The 15173-nt window shown below is 51.0% G+C and overlaps 1 protein-coding gene across 1 annotated transcript in view; it reads left to right on the top strand.

Annotated features, from left to right (window-relative positions):
- The window catches only part of Oatp74D (Organic anion transporting polypeptide 74D), a 92472-nt gene that overhangs the window by 2210 nt on the left and 75089 nt on the right, over nt 1-15173 (top strand). The window contains exon 2 of the mRNA XM_017906320.1: nt 855-891. The gene's annotated coding sequence lies outside the window, so the exon portion shown is untranslated. The remainder of the gene's footprint in view (nt 1-854; nt 892-15173) is intronic.

Genomic DNA, 15173 nt, shown 5'->3' with positions numbered 1-15173 from the left:
AAGCGGATTGCGTAACCGTAACTATACGTTAGAGGTTTTTAGTGGTTATAACATACCCTTGGTTAGATTCAAAAAGTGGAAGACGAAATTACAGTTTTTATGAACTGTTAAATATAATTATCGGAGTGTTTCGTACAATTTGCGGCAATACGGTTTATTACACGTTTTATGGTACGTAAAAGCGATTTTTCATCGAACAACGTATAATTTCGACGATAGCACAAGGTTGTGACGTATTTCGTTGCGTGACGCAGAAAAAAGTATCGAGAAATATATTTTAATCACGGATACTTATTTTCTTGCTTCTCTTTTCTCAAATGCGCGTTTATTTTTCGAGAAATCGTCGATAAGGAATAATTTTTCAAATTAAAAATGTTAATCGTCGTGCAGTAATTGAATATTAATTTTCAGGTGTGAGAGTTTCTCAAGTGAAAAACTGTGTGAGAGTTTCTCAAGTAAAAAAATGTGTGAGAGTTTCTCAAGTAACGAACTACCATGTAAATGTACGGCGTTCCGATCGGCGTTATCGTATCCGCATCGTTCTTTCTCATGGAACCAACAATTGTATCATTTATTATTCACTTTTATCTCGGAGTAACTTGTTAACTTTTAAAAAAGTCTCGATCTGAGCAGATATTATGCACTTGGGAATTTTTATTCCGAAGAAAACTATTAAACGATCGACAGGTAGGTGGCGTAAGTTACAAGTAACAAAAATACTACTCGCAAGATAATCGACCGTTAATCGAACATCGTTGAATGCGAAATTTTTAACGTAATTGTAAGTCATTGCTCGTATTTTAATGGGAATCATTAAAATATTTTTTAATAGTTTCTTTTTCTTTTAATTACAGGCGGAGCGTCCGTCCCTCGTTGGAGACGAGCAATGCGGTGAGTCTCGACTTTCCTTTCATGCCACTTTGTAACTTAAGATTGTTCGTTGGGGCTACGTTGTGGCCTTGCGCTATCCGTTTCTAATATTATTCCGTGGTTCAATAGGTTGTGTCTTAATATGCAAAGCGACGTCGGGTTAAAGCGTAGCTTTTACCGGATTTATAAGATAAGTAGTTGACCGAGTGCTGGTAAAACGTTGGTAGAATTTTTAAAGGATTGAGAAGATTAATCAAGCGCCGTCCCATCAAACTAATCGAAGTATGTTGACTTTTGATCTTCCTCGAACAGGTTGTATAACCGATCGAGCGTTTTCTTAAATGGATGCATCTCGTATGAGCAGTGTACGTAATGCACGAGGTGCATTACATGAACGTATCGGGCGAAAGATTCAGTCACGAGTAGGAACGAGTCGACGTTTGTAGGAACAATCACGAATGTTATTTGTTAATTAATAGGCTTCGTTGTAAACCCGTATCGTTCACTTGCTTTATCACGGTCGTCCCGTTGACGATTCATCCAGGCCTACGAATGGCCTTAACCGTTTGCTCCGAAAACGCGAATAAAAGAACGGTACGTGGAAAACAAGTGTGACGGCACACACACGCACACACACGCACACACACGCACGCACACTTTACATTCGTGTTTGCATTGCGTGCTGTTATGCCTAATTAGTGGCTTACCCGGTTGCATGTGGAAAGGCAACTTAACTATTTTTTCGCGTAATTAACCGATGAACACGCGTTAAACGCGTCGGCGCGTTTCTCTTTCAGCGCCGTTTCAATTTGTTCTATTATCGACGCGCGGGTGTCCGTGTTTCTTCTGGAGGGAGATTAAAAATTATTTCATCGAGCACCGCTAGACAATTGTTCCGTCTACCGCTGCGAGCGTAAACGTGTTACAATTTAGTTGAAACCCTTCGCATCGTTGATAGAAGGTTATTGTCCGATCTAATTGCCAGTTGAACTCGTCCAGTCCTGGACTCGCGGTTTCATTTACCACCGTGTGTCCTATCTCGGCGGAATCAACGCAATCTCGTTGCAGTGTGAGCGTCGAGTCTTACACGTATACGAGCTCCGACAGTAGGCATACCACTTATTCTCACGGTGCGTGCAGGACTCGAGGCAAATCCGTGCCTATTGTCGACGACGTAGTGCAAGTCACTCGACTGAATTCGCTCCGAAGATGGAAATGCGGTTGACTTTTTGGGAAGCGAGGGAAAAGGACGATCCTCGGTCAGTCGCGTTCCCACTGACCCAGCACCGTCGGTTTCGCGTTATCCGCGTAGCTTCTAGAGGACCAAAGCTGAAAACAGTGGCGATGCGCATCGATCGACGCACGATCAGCTCGTACAGAATGCCGTTCACGTTTCGATCTATCGGTTCACGGAAGTCCGCATTGACCGGTGCGCGTTATAAAAATTCAAGAATTCCACGAAGTTTCTGGTAGCGGCTAGGCATTTTGCTCGCGTGGAATGAATCACGGCCGCGATTTGAAACGCAAAATACTCGAAGGCGAGACGGGTTGGAACGGACGCGACGCTTTCTACACCGAAATTTCCGTTCGCCCTGTGAATATCTACATAATACGTCGGAAGTGGCGATCGTACGATCCCGCGTCATTTGCATCGGCTGGAATTGGCTAATCGGCAATTCCGCGTAGGTTAGCCAAACGGCCGTCGAGAATACCAGTCGATCTTCCGTGTGAACACGACCACGCGTTCCTATCGCGATAAGCCTCCATTTTCTAATCTTCCACGTTGACGATTAAATTTCCCGCGTGGAAATTCCGGACTGGCCGCGTAAACGAACGTTACGCCTGTTATTGGTATTATCGATCTCGTTTAAACGAAAATTGCCACGTCGACGTTGCCCGGGCAGATGATAGCCGACGTCACGGAGTTTAGAATTAATATTAATTATCGGGCGATCATTGGCACGATAGGGGAAAGAACGAGCGAAATTACGAACGAAACACGCTACACAAAGGAGAACGAGGTCGTCGCTCGTGCGTTATGAACTTTACATGTGAACTCACGCGTCGAGACGTTCGATTCGTTCTGCTGATTTGCCTCTGTTACTTTTAGGAGATCGAGTCTAGTACCGCGAACCATTTGTCTTCATCTTGGTCGTCATTTCTTTTCATTTGTTCCATCGGCGTGGAACAAGACCCTCCGTCACCCTATTCTATTAGCAGCCACGCAGTGGTACTGCATATGCACGGCCCTTATCGTTATTGTAGAACGATGTCCCGTTCACTGAACCTTCCTGCTCGTACGTTCTGTAGATCTGGTCGCGTAGTTGAATCGCGTATCGTTCGATTCTCTCGATTCTGCGTACCGTTTCGTGCGAGGTCAGGCCTAGCAACGAGGAGTACACGATCGGACGTTGTCAGCTCGCGAAAAATGCTTCGTCACAGACATTGAATGACACCGTAATCTCTGGCCGTGGAGCAAATTAAGACAGCCCGAGCCTAGATGCCTCTTCCTCGTTCCCATAAATTCGTTAATCAGTCAGTCACGTTCCACGATATCTCGAATACGCGCTCTTTCAAATTTTCCTCTGTCAACGTAATAGAAGACATCTCAATTTGTCGTTCGCGAATAGAGATGGAAAGAATCCAGATCTCGATTATTATTTCCTGGTCCCGTTTTATTTACCTTCTTCTACGTTGATTTAGCTATCAACATTGACAGTTCCAGAGCGATGCGTTATCGGCAGCTGCAAACGGGATAGGTGGAAAATTAGAAATTGCTCGTCTTGGCTGTTATACCCTCTGCTAAATTCATATTACTGCAACGTTCGGCCGAGAGGTTATTTCGTATGCGCGGATCGTATTCGGTTACATCATTATTAGCATTCATACATCGTGCATAGTTTGCGCGAACCTCATGATCCACGGAGCGGATCGGCCGAGGATAAAGTGCCGCGACTTTGGCTCGCCGCGAAATCTGTCAATGAAGCGGTTTCTATCGGCGCTCTTGCATGCGTGGATTTCTAAATGAAAGAGAGAGCAGCGGAGAGGAGAGCATGCGTTAGTAGTTCGTCCCACATCCTAGAAAAAAGCGGGTCACGTGGACCATGGTTGAGTCGCCGACAGGACAACATTGCTCGGCAAGGACGACCGCCATCATCGACGCCGTTGTCGACGTTCATTGGCCTAAATCGCGGCATCGCTATTCACTAACGTGTAGCATGCTAATTCGCGCTAGTAAAAATGCTAATGTACCGTCTCTCGTTTCGATCGAGCGTTTCTTTTTCGCTCTGTTCGATTGTGCCGCGTTTAGGTAGTAGTTTAGGTAGCGACTTTCATATTTTACAGCGCCCCTCGTAAAATCTTATTAGTCTTCGTTTCGCCTGCGAGGCGTTGGATCGTTTATCGAGGCGCTGATACGAACGATCCCGTGTTTTACGAGTCGGTATTGCTCGACCGCCCCGTTGGCGTGTAACGATAGTTGGTATTTCCTTGCAACAAAGTTTGCCGAGGTGGAGCCAACCGAGTTAGAAGATCATCGTAATCGATAACCTCGCGCAATAAAATTTCATCGTAGAAACAGCGCGCGTTCTCTCATCGATTCGCATAATTACGACGCTCGCGAGATTTCGCAAGGTAGAATCGATAATCTGGAATATCAAGTTTCTCGACTCTAGGATTCGCAATCGAAAAGCCTATGTATAGCGCGAGGAGAAGTTTTCTCCTGCTCCAATTCTATTCACGGAAGTTCAGTTCCGTCTAGCGTTCCTTAATGGTTAAAGGTGACGTTCAGCGGAACTCGCACGAGATTCGCGCCAACTTCGTTCCATGGAACGGAGTGGTCTAATGATTCGTCTTAAAGTCGAATATATACGCGGCAGCTGCGAGCTGCCTGCGCCTCTTCGCTTATTTCCCGAAGCGTTAATTTGCACGTGCCGTGGCGCCAGAATCTACGATTTCGGGAACCCTCGGCTGCACGCCGAGTATATACGTTCCATCGGGAACTTCCGAGTACTCGCGGCGAGGTACACCGGTGTTCGGCAACGAAAGCCTGCAGATCGAATTGGTACGTCGAACACGCGGAAACAGGGCGTATTTTCGTGGCACTTTGCGTGACGAAAGATATCCCATTGGGCTGTTTAAGAGGGAGTCGTAAAATCTAAAACAACCCTTCGTGCTCTCGTTATTTCCAGATTGACGACGCAGATACGCGCCATTCCACTTGCTATTTTCCTCCCGCTATAAGTAGGCTAATCGCTGGAATTCGCGGGCGAACGATCTGCTCGCTCGATAACGCGGAGGAACGTGCATCCGCAATTCGACGCGATTCGACGCGATTCGACGCGATTCGGCGCGATTGGATGCCATCTAGGTGGTAAAAGAACGGGCCAGGGGCGATAGATGGGATCAAGCGAATATTCCTCGGACGTTTTAAGGTGAACGGTCTAACGTTGATTAAATGCTCCGCTTCTCGGTGTCACTGAACAGTGATTCGTGTTAAAGAGCAGCATTTCATTCGACCGCGTCGTGAGAAGGCGCAATGAATTTCACCGAAATAACCTTTTGCTCTACTCTTTTCCTGCGACGTGTCTTCCCTTAATTGGTTTCGGAGGCACGCGGCCGTTGCGATCATCTCGGTCCTCTTTGTCCGAGGCGAAACGAATAATCATCCCGGTGGTTTTTAATTTCTCGAAAGACGGTTTGCAGAGGACGGCGGTTTGCCCGGGGCGCGAGTGGCAGAAGGGGTGGTCGAATGGAGGACCACGGTCGAGGAAGCGGTTATTGGCAGGATCGATGATCGCGATTCCGTGAAGCGTGAAAGGTCGGGACCCGGTCTCCTTCTCTCTTTCCGCTCAGACATTCGGAGTAACAGTGGAAGGCTGTACGGTCGGATTGTTTTCATCCGACGAAAATGGCTCACCGTGAAAATAGACGTCCTCCCTGCCGTGTGCGTGCGCGCGTAGAAATGGGGATGATGCAGTTGGCCTGGATAAAGGTCAGTGGCCGACCTAGCCCCCCAGCAGGCCGACCACCAGCTCTGCCACCCACCGGTATTGATTTTGTTAACCTTCTAGGTTCTAGTCCCGCGCACCCCCTACTGTCGCCAGCGGCACCCTTCCTACCAATGACATCTTGCCGTCGTGCTGTTCTACCTTTTGCCGCTTGTATTTTGCCCTCCGCTTTCCACCAGCTCCTTCCCTTTTTCTCTCGCTCGCGTTTTACTTGTCATCTTAAGCAAGTAATATTTCTTCCTCGCCTTGCCTCCCCCTTTTCTGCCCCTCCTCTTCGTCTTCTCTTTTTCGCGTTCGTACGTTTACGCGTAATAACCAGAGAGATCTTCGATTCGCGCGTCTCTGCATTCTTCCCAGAGCCACGGTCACCTTTGACCCCGTGGACGAGAAAATGACACGTATTCGAACGTTGCATTGGAATCGCGATAGCTCCGCGAGCTACGCCACGCGGTTATCTATTTATGCCCTCCGTCCCGTCGAGTTTCAGTGTCGAGTGCAATCGGCAATCTACCGGGTGTTTGCAAACGAATCGTGAATTTGCCCTGGCGTGCTCTCAGAGATATCCAGGAAATGCCACGAATTCGAGCACGTTGCCCGTCCCTCTATCCGCGGGTCTTTCGAACGCGGCGTCTCGAGGATCGAAGATTTCGTCGATCAATCATCGGGTAATGAGATAATGATCTCGACGGAATCGAGCCCGACCGAAACAAGAGAACATTGGTACTCGTTGCATTCTCGACGACCAATAGCCAGGCAGCGCGTGTACCTTAGCCGTAATTTACGATCGCTGAATCGCATTCTTACGCCTACTCGCTGGCCGATTCTGCGCGTTCATTAGCGCATTCCAGCGCTTTCCTCCTCGAAATGGGGCGGTGATTCGCGTATCGTGGCACCGTCCTCGCGAGGCGTTCCAAGACGGATCGACGGCGTGCACCTTGCCTTTGCAATCGACGCGTTAGTACGCGTGCACGCGCGTGCGTGTGCGCCTCAAGCAGCTAGCGTACAACGGCGAGGCCCGCAAGCGGAATTCTAATGCCGTGTATCTGTGCCACTGTGCGAATTGAATTCCAATTATACGCTTGATTTACTTGTCATTCAGCCTGGACTCTCCGAGAATTGCATCCACGACATTTGGCGCCACTCCATCTTCGTCGGTTGTGGCAACGGTGCCGGTTGCCCTCGCGACGATATCTCGCGGAACGAGATAATCTCTCGTGCCGAAGCAGGTGTCGCGAGACGATACGAATAGGGACAGTTCCGATTCACGCGTTCGCAGGCGGAAACGGACGTGACCCAGGGCGCGCGCAGTTCGGTCAGCCGATCGCGATGGATCGCGATGGATCGCGACGCGGAATACACGCAGCTTCCCGTTCCGGTCCACGACGAACACCTAGAGGTCAATCCTGACGAATATCCACCGAGGAAACTTGTCGCGAACGAAGCGAAGCAGCGTAGCTCGATAATCGCGTAGCATCGGTAATCGTTCTGTGGGATACCGATCTTCGTCCGCGACTCGTTAATCTCGCGAGAAGCGCGTGTTCCTCGCGCGCACGCATCGTGGTGCACTCTCGCGGTGTGCTTACCGCGGGGGCCGAAAATAATCGCACGGACGAATTTGCATGCGCATTTATGCGGATCATGCCGTGCAAGAATATCGGCCAACGAGGAGATTTATAACGCGCCGCGCCAGAAACGCGTACATTACGTGCTATTGACAGTATTACCTAGGAATTTGCATATACACATATGCAAATCGCGTGGCGCGAATGTCGCGTATTGATCAGTCTTGTATCTCGCGTCGATGCGCGAGCTCGCGCTTCGCGGCGAACGGTAAATATGCCTCCATTAATGTCGTTAATCGGCGAAAACAAGCGTCAGTTTCGTCGTGACACGCGATTTACTCGGCGTTTATTTCACTCCGTCGAACGATCGTCGATCCCGATCCAGTCCGTCGCTCGTTCTTTATCACCGCGATGCTCGGTGCTCCGTCGATGATCGCTCGCCGTGGATCATGTTGCGCGCCATCCACGCGTCATCCAACTTCCTTTTTCCCCTTTCCTCTATTTTCAACCCCCTTTCTTCTTTTCCAACTGTGACGTGAATTACGAGAAACCGGATCGAGAGAAGTTGGCCTGTGCTTGTCGCGGCGTAATTTACCACGGGAATCGCGAGCGATCGCAACGAGCCTTCCGCGAATGTTCTCGGTGCTCGTTTGAATTTTGAGGCACAGGATTAGCACGAGACGAAGCCGGGTCTCGGCTCGGGTACCGTGGAATATCCAGGGAACGCGGAGAAATCTCGAAACAGGTTTTAATCGAAGAATCGCCGAATTTCACCTGGCAATCGATTAACCTAGATCCGCGGTTTTTTCTAACTCGAGAGATGTTTCCACGGTGGAACCTGTTCCGTTCATGACCCAGTTTAAAATTGAACGAAAGAAAGGGAATCGGAATTGGCCAGGCGAATCGGTTATCGATTCGTCCCGTGATTCTTCGCTCCTCCCGGTTTTTCCGTCGTCGGGCCAATCGGCGAGGACGCGATTAGCCGGTGGCGGGATTAAAAACGGGAGACGGAACTGGAGGAAAGGTCATTGTCGGAGAACGGAGACATTCGCTATCCGTGATGGAGCGGTCAGGGCCGTACAGAGCGGGTGTTGGAGTATCGGTGCATCCCCTGCGCGCGTTAGCGAGCGGGCAGAGTGGAAAGTGCGACGTGCTCGCGTACGCGAAGTTTCAGCGCTTCGATGGTTATTTTTGAACGTTGTCGGAAGTAATTGCAGTGCACACGATGTACGGGACAGGGAGAGTACACGATCGAGCGAATATGAAATTAGCCAAGACCGGATGGGGAAGGAAACTTTCGTCGACCCAATTTTCCTTTCGTTCGTTAACAGGATCGTGCGGTAATAGGCGGCTTTATGCGATCGCGTTACCGAATCGCGTAGCACGAGTCTCGATGCCTGGCTTTCGAGCGCGAACTGTCGCGATACGAGGTTCACCTGTCGTCGCACCTGTGAGCGAATCCCGATCTGCCCGCATCTTCGATAATCGCGATCAACGAATCGCACCTTGCCCGAGACCGTTTATCGCGGCGCGTACGATTGACGGTGGCGCGATGATGGCGCGATTTCAGTCAGGATCTCGTAGGCGTTCGTCGACTTTCACGACGACCACGTTTTCCTCGTTCGCTTATCCTTCGAACGTGTCGCGAATGTACGCGCGATCTATGAATTAGACAATTAGCATTTCCAAGAAGTCGCGTTTTCTGTTTCCCTGTCCCATTGTCGCCCCTACCGCGGTTTCCCTTATTCGTATTATAATATAGGTAATTGCCGCAGGTAAATATCGCGAGTGCGGTCCCGTGGATCGGTAGGCGATAAATAAGCAGCGATTAACGAACGAGCCAAGTGTGACTCTTTAACGAGCGTCTCATTCTCGGCTACGAGATACACCGGGTATTGCAACAAACATTGTGGTTTATTGTCGTGTCAGTTATGAATTATAGAGTTGTCGAAGGGAATGAATGGTTCCTTTGATAATACCGTGGATACTGCGATTATAAATATTCATTCGCGGGTATCTGCCGCGAAATGAATGACTTTACATAACGCTAATAGCGAAGTGCCCTGCGGCCCGGGCGAAAAGTGATCCGAGTGTCTCGGGACACGCGAAAATCTATAAAATGTATTGCGTCACGGCAATTTTCCAATCGTTTCCGCCGCCATTTCTCGCCCGCGACCACGCCGTTTCGCGTTTTCGCGTGTGGTCGAAATATCCTTATCGGGGCGCGGGGACTTTTCAGCGCGCGGCGAAAAATCGGTACTCGCGTCACGAAACCACCGAGTGTGGCCACACGCGTATCGATCGTGGCATCGGGTAACGAGTATTTCTGGATTCTCGCCGATAGTCTCGTTCCCAATAATAATTCTTTGTCGCAATTACGCGCTCGCTTTTCCTGCCTCCGCGACGCTCGCGCGTCAGCCATGCTCCGCGCGCCGCTGCATTTCCGACATCAATTACCTCCAATTATCGTACGATAGTCACCGTTCGTTGGATGATAAACGCGTTTTCGCTCCACGCTGGGTATACTTTTCCCTGTTCGTACAGTTAACCACGTTACACGCGCCGAACTGCTCGCAGCGCGCTCGTTTAACCCTTTCGTCACGGCGGAGTCCCTGTCCCTGGAGCGAAGCGTCGTGCCAAAGATGGAAACATTGCGATCTTTACGATTCTTCAGCATTCGTGGTCAAGTGTAATTCTTTGCGAAGAGAGCTAAGCGAAACGGTAGCACTTGTCTTAATTTTTGGCTCAATGCAGATGGCGCCTCGTGGCTTGGGACTATAGCCAGTAGCGAAGGGGTTAACCTTATTCGCCGTTATATCGCACCGTTCGTTTTCCGCTTAGATCTCGTCGTCGTCGTCTTCGTCTTCGTCTTCGTCTTCGTCTCCACCTTCCTCGTCGTCGCGGAGAGGATGAAACGCGGCGTGACCCAGTTATATTTGGCAATTTTCGTGTTCCGGATATGGGCCACCCCCGGTCACGATATCTTGGTCCAACTAGGCTGTGTCTTTTTTCCAATTTCACCTCTTCGGCCGGAAATTGAACCGTCCTCATACGGTATACATAGTCCGTACGTAGGCTTGGTTAAAGAGTCGGTACTGAGACTCGGGAGAGCTCGCCAGCGATTTCAGCTTTCAGAGAAACTGGTCGGATCCGTTCTTGGGACTCGTCTAATTACCGATGCGATTCACGCGTATTTTTTCGCGGAACATCCAGGCGCTAATAGGCTCTTTCACGTTTCTCAGCCGTATTTTGGACCCCTGGTAACGGCACCGCGGGTTAACGCACACGTGCCAGCACGATTTCTCCGGGAAAAGAAGCGGATTTTTAGTGGCCCGTGGAGCCACGTCAGCGGCACAATGGCTCGTTGGGAGATTATGAGACGCGTGAATGGAAATGTGGCCGGCAGGCCTATCCTGGCAGAAGACATTCCTAAGGTTTGACGCTGGCTCTAATAGAAAAACTGGGCATCTGCCAGGGCCGTAGCCGTCGTCGCGGGAATAACAATACGACGAACGCGACCGCGCGTGTCGAACGATAAGCCTGGCGACTGCTGCTTCTCTTTTCTTCGGTTTAATCGATGACCCTCCTCGAAGGAAACCGTGCTTCGTCGCTCGCATCTCGGGATATTTCCACCGGTCGAACGTCGGCCCAGAAGACTAGCAATCCGCGCCGTTCTTTCGCTAGAGAGAAGCTCCTACGACGCGCGCGTCTCCTCCGTATGAAATACACCTCGGGTTACGGGCGAAATTGCCAAAAGTAAGACCAACGAAGGAGACTAGAAGAAGAGTAGCCAAGTCGGCCGGTGTCTTGACCAGCGCAACGAACGTCGGACCTCCCGCGATATGGTAACTTTTCCACCTACGGGTTCCGCGACGCGGTGGGGCCGAGGTGGGGAGGCAGGTAGCCAGGGTGCACCGCCACCCTGTTTCGACGTGTACGTCGATTTTCCACGGACGTGGACGCATCGCGGCCCCGTGAAAATAGACTGCGATCGAGAGACGGATGGATGGATCGATCGATCATCTCGTGGAACGGCGTGCAAAGGAAAAGGAAGAAAGAGGAGCATAACTGGGCATCTGCCAGGGGCGTACGCGACGGCCGCGCTGGAATATCAATGCGCCGGTAGCGAATCGTTAGACGCGCGCGAGAGGGAGAAGGAGAGGAAGAGAGACGATCGTGCGCGAGTTACACGCTCGTGCAGAGAGAATTCCCCGGGGCTGCGAGAGCGTAACCACGTAAGGCGTATCGGGCGCGAGGCCACCGGTGCATTGTCATCTTCCCACACGCGATGCACGCCGAGAAATACGAGAGAGATACGAGTTGCGGCGGTGGCAGCGGCGTGGCTTTCCTGCAACGATCGCTCGGGCTCGGGGAAAAACTCGGTGCCGTCGATAACCTGGTTCCGTTCGCGAATTCACGGTCACACGCGCGCGTCACCGCGCGTCAGATCGTGCGGGATTTCGTGGCACCGATTCCTTTTTTCCGCCTCGCCGATAGCTTTACGGTGGCGCTCGTAAATGTCCGACGCCGTTGGATCCTCGTCGCGGAGTGATTTATTCGCGATTTCGAGAGATGTCCTCGTCGGCTGAGGGCACTCGACCACGGTTCCCCGAACGGGTGGCGACGCGGCCGATTGATTTATATTTCCCGAGATAGGGGTAGTCGGGACGCGCGCGCTTAACCCCGCGGTGTCGTTCCGATCGCTCGCTTTCTTCGCTCCGCGTGCATTTTCTCCTCGCCGGAGACGGTTTACGCGCGGAAAATGGCAATTACACGCGGCGGTAACGCGTGACAATTACGCGGCGCGTGATCGCCGTATGAAATATACTCGGTAGCGACTGGTTCGCGCACGCTCTCGAAATATCGCACGGTTCGCTCGAATGGAAAGCCGGAACGCGTTGATAGGGAAGCGACTCGGCGTGTAAGGCTTACAATGTTGCGCTACAATGCGATTCGCGGAATGTGTACAAGAGAGAAATGAAATTCGAGGAGTGGGCGTTGTTTATGACGCGCTCGGAGCTGGTAGGAACGCGCGAAACCGTAAATCTCTGGCCATTTATTTCCCAGGACGGAGGGTTTTGAACACGTAATACTTTCATCCACTTTCCCCGTCGGTGTTCCTCGCAAAACTTTTCAAAGCACTCTCCTCGCTCGCTGCTTTCCATCTAAAGTAATTTCTACTCCGATCACGCTTCCTTTCTCCCGTCACGTCACACCGCAACGAAGCGGACCTCGCTAGCGATATCGATCGTTAAGTTGGAAGAAAATTACGTTCATCGGCGAGAGATCCTCGCGAGGAGGAAGAGAAAAAGAGACACGGAAATCGTCGGTGCTCGCGGGAAAGGTCGTCGTGATTGTCTTCGCCAAATCACCGTAATCGCGAGGGTTCTAGCGTGCATTCGCGTTCCACGAATATTACTCTCGATTGCGGCACAAGCCTATTAATACCTTTTTTTTTTTTTTATCCACCTTATTCTTTTTTCCTCTCTGTCTCTCTCGAATCGCGACCGATTTCAATATCCCGCGTTAAAGGCGCCGTTTATTCGCTATAAAATTAGCATCGTAATAACGTTCGATACCGAGATCGTATCACGCCACGCGGGAATCATTATCACAATGTAACGTTCCGACTTTTCCATCGGCTGTGACTTCGTCGCACTCGCGGCGAGCGTGTCCTGTCGACTTTTTTCACCTTGTTAAGTGGGTCGACTTTCGTCATCGGCGATAAAAAGCGCCGAGGGGAGGCAAGAACGGCGGCAGTCTTCGACAAATTTCATTCCACCTTCGTTCCAAGGCGCCGCATTGAAAATTCTCGCAAAGCGCCATCGATCTCGCCGAAAAGCTCGTATCGCGAGCCCAATCGACGTTCCGTGGCTCGCCAATTTTCTTAATGCAGTCGCGCAACGCGAATCGCCAACGGGGGAGAACAACCCTCGCCGTTGCTTCGCGATGGCCGACTGCTCGCGCGCTGTACTCGCGGCGGCCATTTTTCCTCCGCGGGCGCGCCCTCGTCGCCGATTAATTTTCGGCTTTAGGGAAAAGTCGTTCGCTTTCGTTCCGGCCTCGAAAGGATTAACCCGTTAATCGACGAGGATGGAAAAGGAAGAAGAAAAATGGCGCACGGTTCATGGTTTTCATCCCTCGAAAATTCGTCCTTTCGACGGACCACGATCCGACGTATCCGGCTTATGGCTGATAGATATGGGAAAAAAGAGGGAGCGAGGGGGGCGCATAATAGGTACGCATCGAGTGGAAGAATTATCGGCCTTCTGTCCTTCGATCGCACGTGTCGTTTTGCATCGCCGCGAACGCGACAGGTTTTCCCCACCATTCGGCTGGGTTTGGTCTAGGAGAGACGAAAAGACCGGTCGTAAATCGGTTTCGGTTTGCTAGATTCATTTTCCTGGAACCTCCTCGCGGCCCGGTTTCTTCCTCTCCACGGCGACGTTTTACCACGCGTAATGAGTCGTGTTTTTAAGATTAACGGGACCGTCGCGTCGGAAAGGCAGCCTTGTTAACCGGTATTTGCTTAGCTAAGAAGTCCGAGTGAACGCCGGTCGCCGTTCGCGCGAAAGATGAAAAATCGTTTCGCGACTGCCAGAAGAATTCTCTAGGCCGGAGGCGCAACGCGAGGACACTCGTTCGATCGCTGTGGGGAACGATCGATCGTCGGATCGGCGAAATTTTTCCGTTCGATACCGCCCTGCCGACCGATATCCGCGATATATCCCGTCTAGGAATCGACGGATGCTTCCTGCGCGAGGTCGGGGCCCGAATGGAACAGAGTTGGGGCCGTTTCTCGGGGCTCGGATCGATCCATCGATAGAAAGCGCGAGACGCGGCGCGCCGCGAGTCCTGACGGGGTCGTTAAAACGGGAAAAAGGGGTGCGAATGGTAGGTGGAAAATGGAGGAGAGGAGAGAACGAGTCTGCGGAGGCCCGTGAGGAACGTTCGAGGCGAGTGTACGTAATCGCGAGAGTAACAACGCGATTGGACTGTGGATGAAGTAGCGAGACGCCGGCAGGAGCAGAGGAGGAGGAGGAAGAAGAAGAAGAAGAAGAAGAAGAAGAAGAAAGAGGAGGAGGAGAAGAGGATGAATAAGATGGAAGAGGTGATGGAGGAGAGAAAGAAGGAAGAAAATGAAGAGAGAAGTGTTGCGCGGCGGGGGCGGAGGAGAGCTTCACAATAGCTCAACTGTGGAATGAGGAAGTCTCGTACGAGACGACACCACGGGAATACTAAAGTCTGGGTTACTAATAGTTGGTTACTTCGCGTATTCCAGCCTCATAGCTTCTCGCGAGGTGGAGCTTCTCGGGATCGTATTTGTGTGCCGGGTGACTTTGTATCGGCGCCATTTGTCCGCGTTACCCACGGACGAAAAGGGGATCGTCGCTGTCTCGTCTCGTGATCTTCTCTTTTCCCGCGCCTCTTGATTTGCGACTCGCTTCTGGGAACGAAATATGCGAACGGGTCTGGGACTGGGTCAAGAATTAGCCGGTCGAGTTAGTTTTTGGCCTATTCCCCGTGCTCTTTAATGCTCCACGGATCGGTTCGCAATTCGAGTTCTCTTCTCTTTCTCTCCGTTCTTTATTCCTTTGCGTCATCGCGGGGGAAAAAGCAGGTGTCGTTACTCGATCGCTCGATCGCTCGTTCGCGAAACGGTAATTAAATGGTCCGGCGTATTTTTTTCGTCCATTCGAATCTCTTAATTCGAACGTTAACGACAGCGTCG

Source organism: Eufriesea mexicana, unplaced genomic scaffold, assembly GCF_001483705.2.
Source record: "Eufriesea mexicana isolate 0111107269 unplaced genomic scaffold, ASM148370v2 scaffold5272, whole genome shotgun sequence".
Taxonomy (NCBI): Eukaryota; Metazoa; Arthropoda; class Insecta; order Hymenoptera; family Apidae; genus Eufriesea; species Eufriesea mexicana.
Note: the sequence above shows the minus strand (reverse complement) of the source record. Positions and strands in the feature narration are given on the sequence as shown.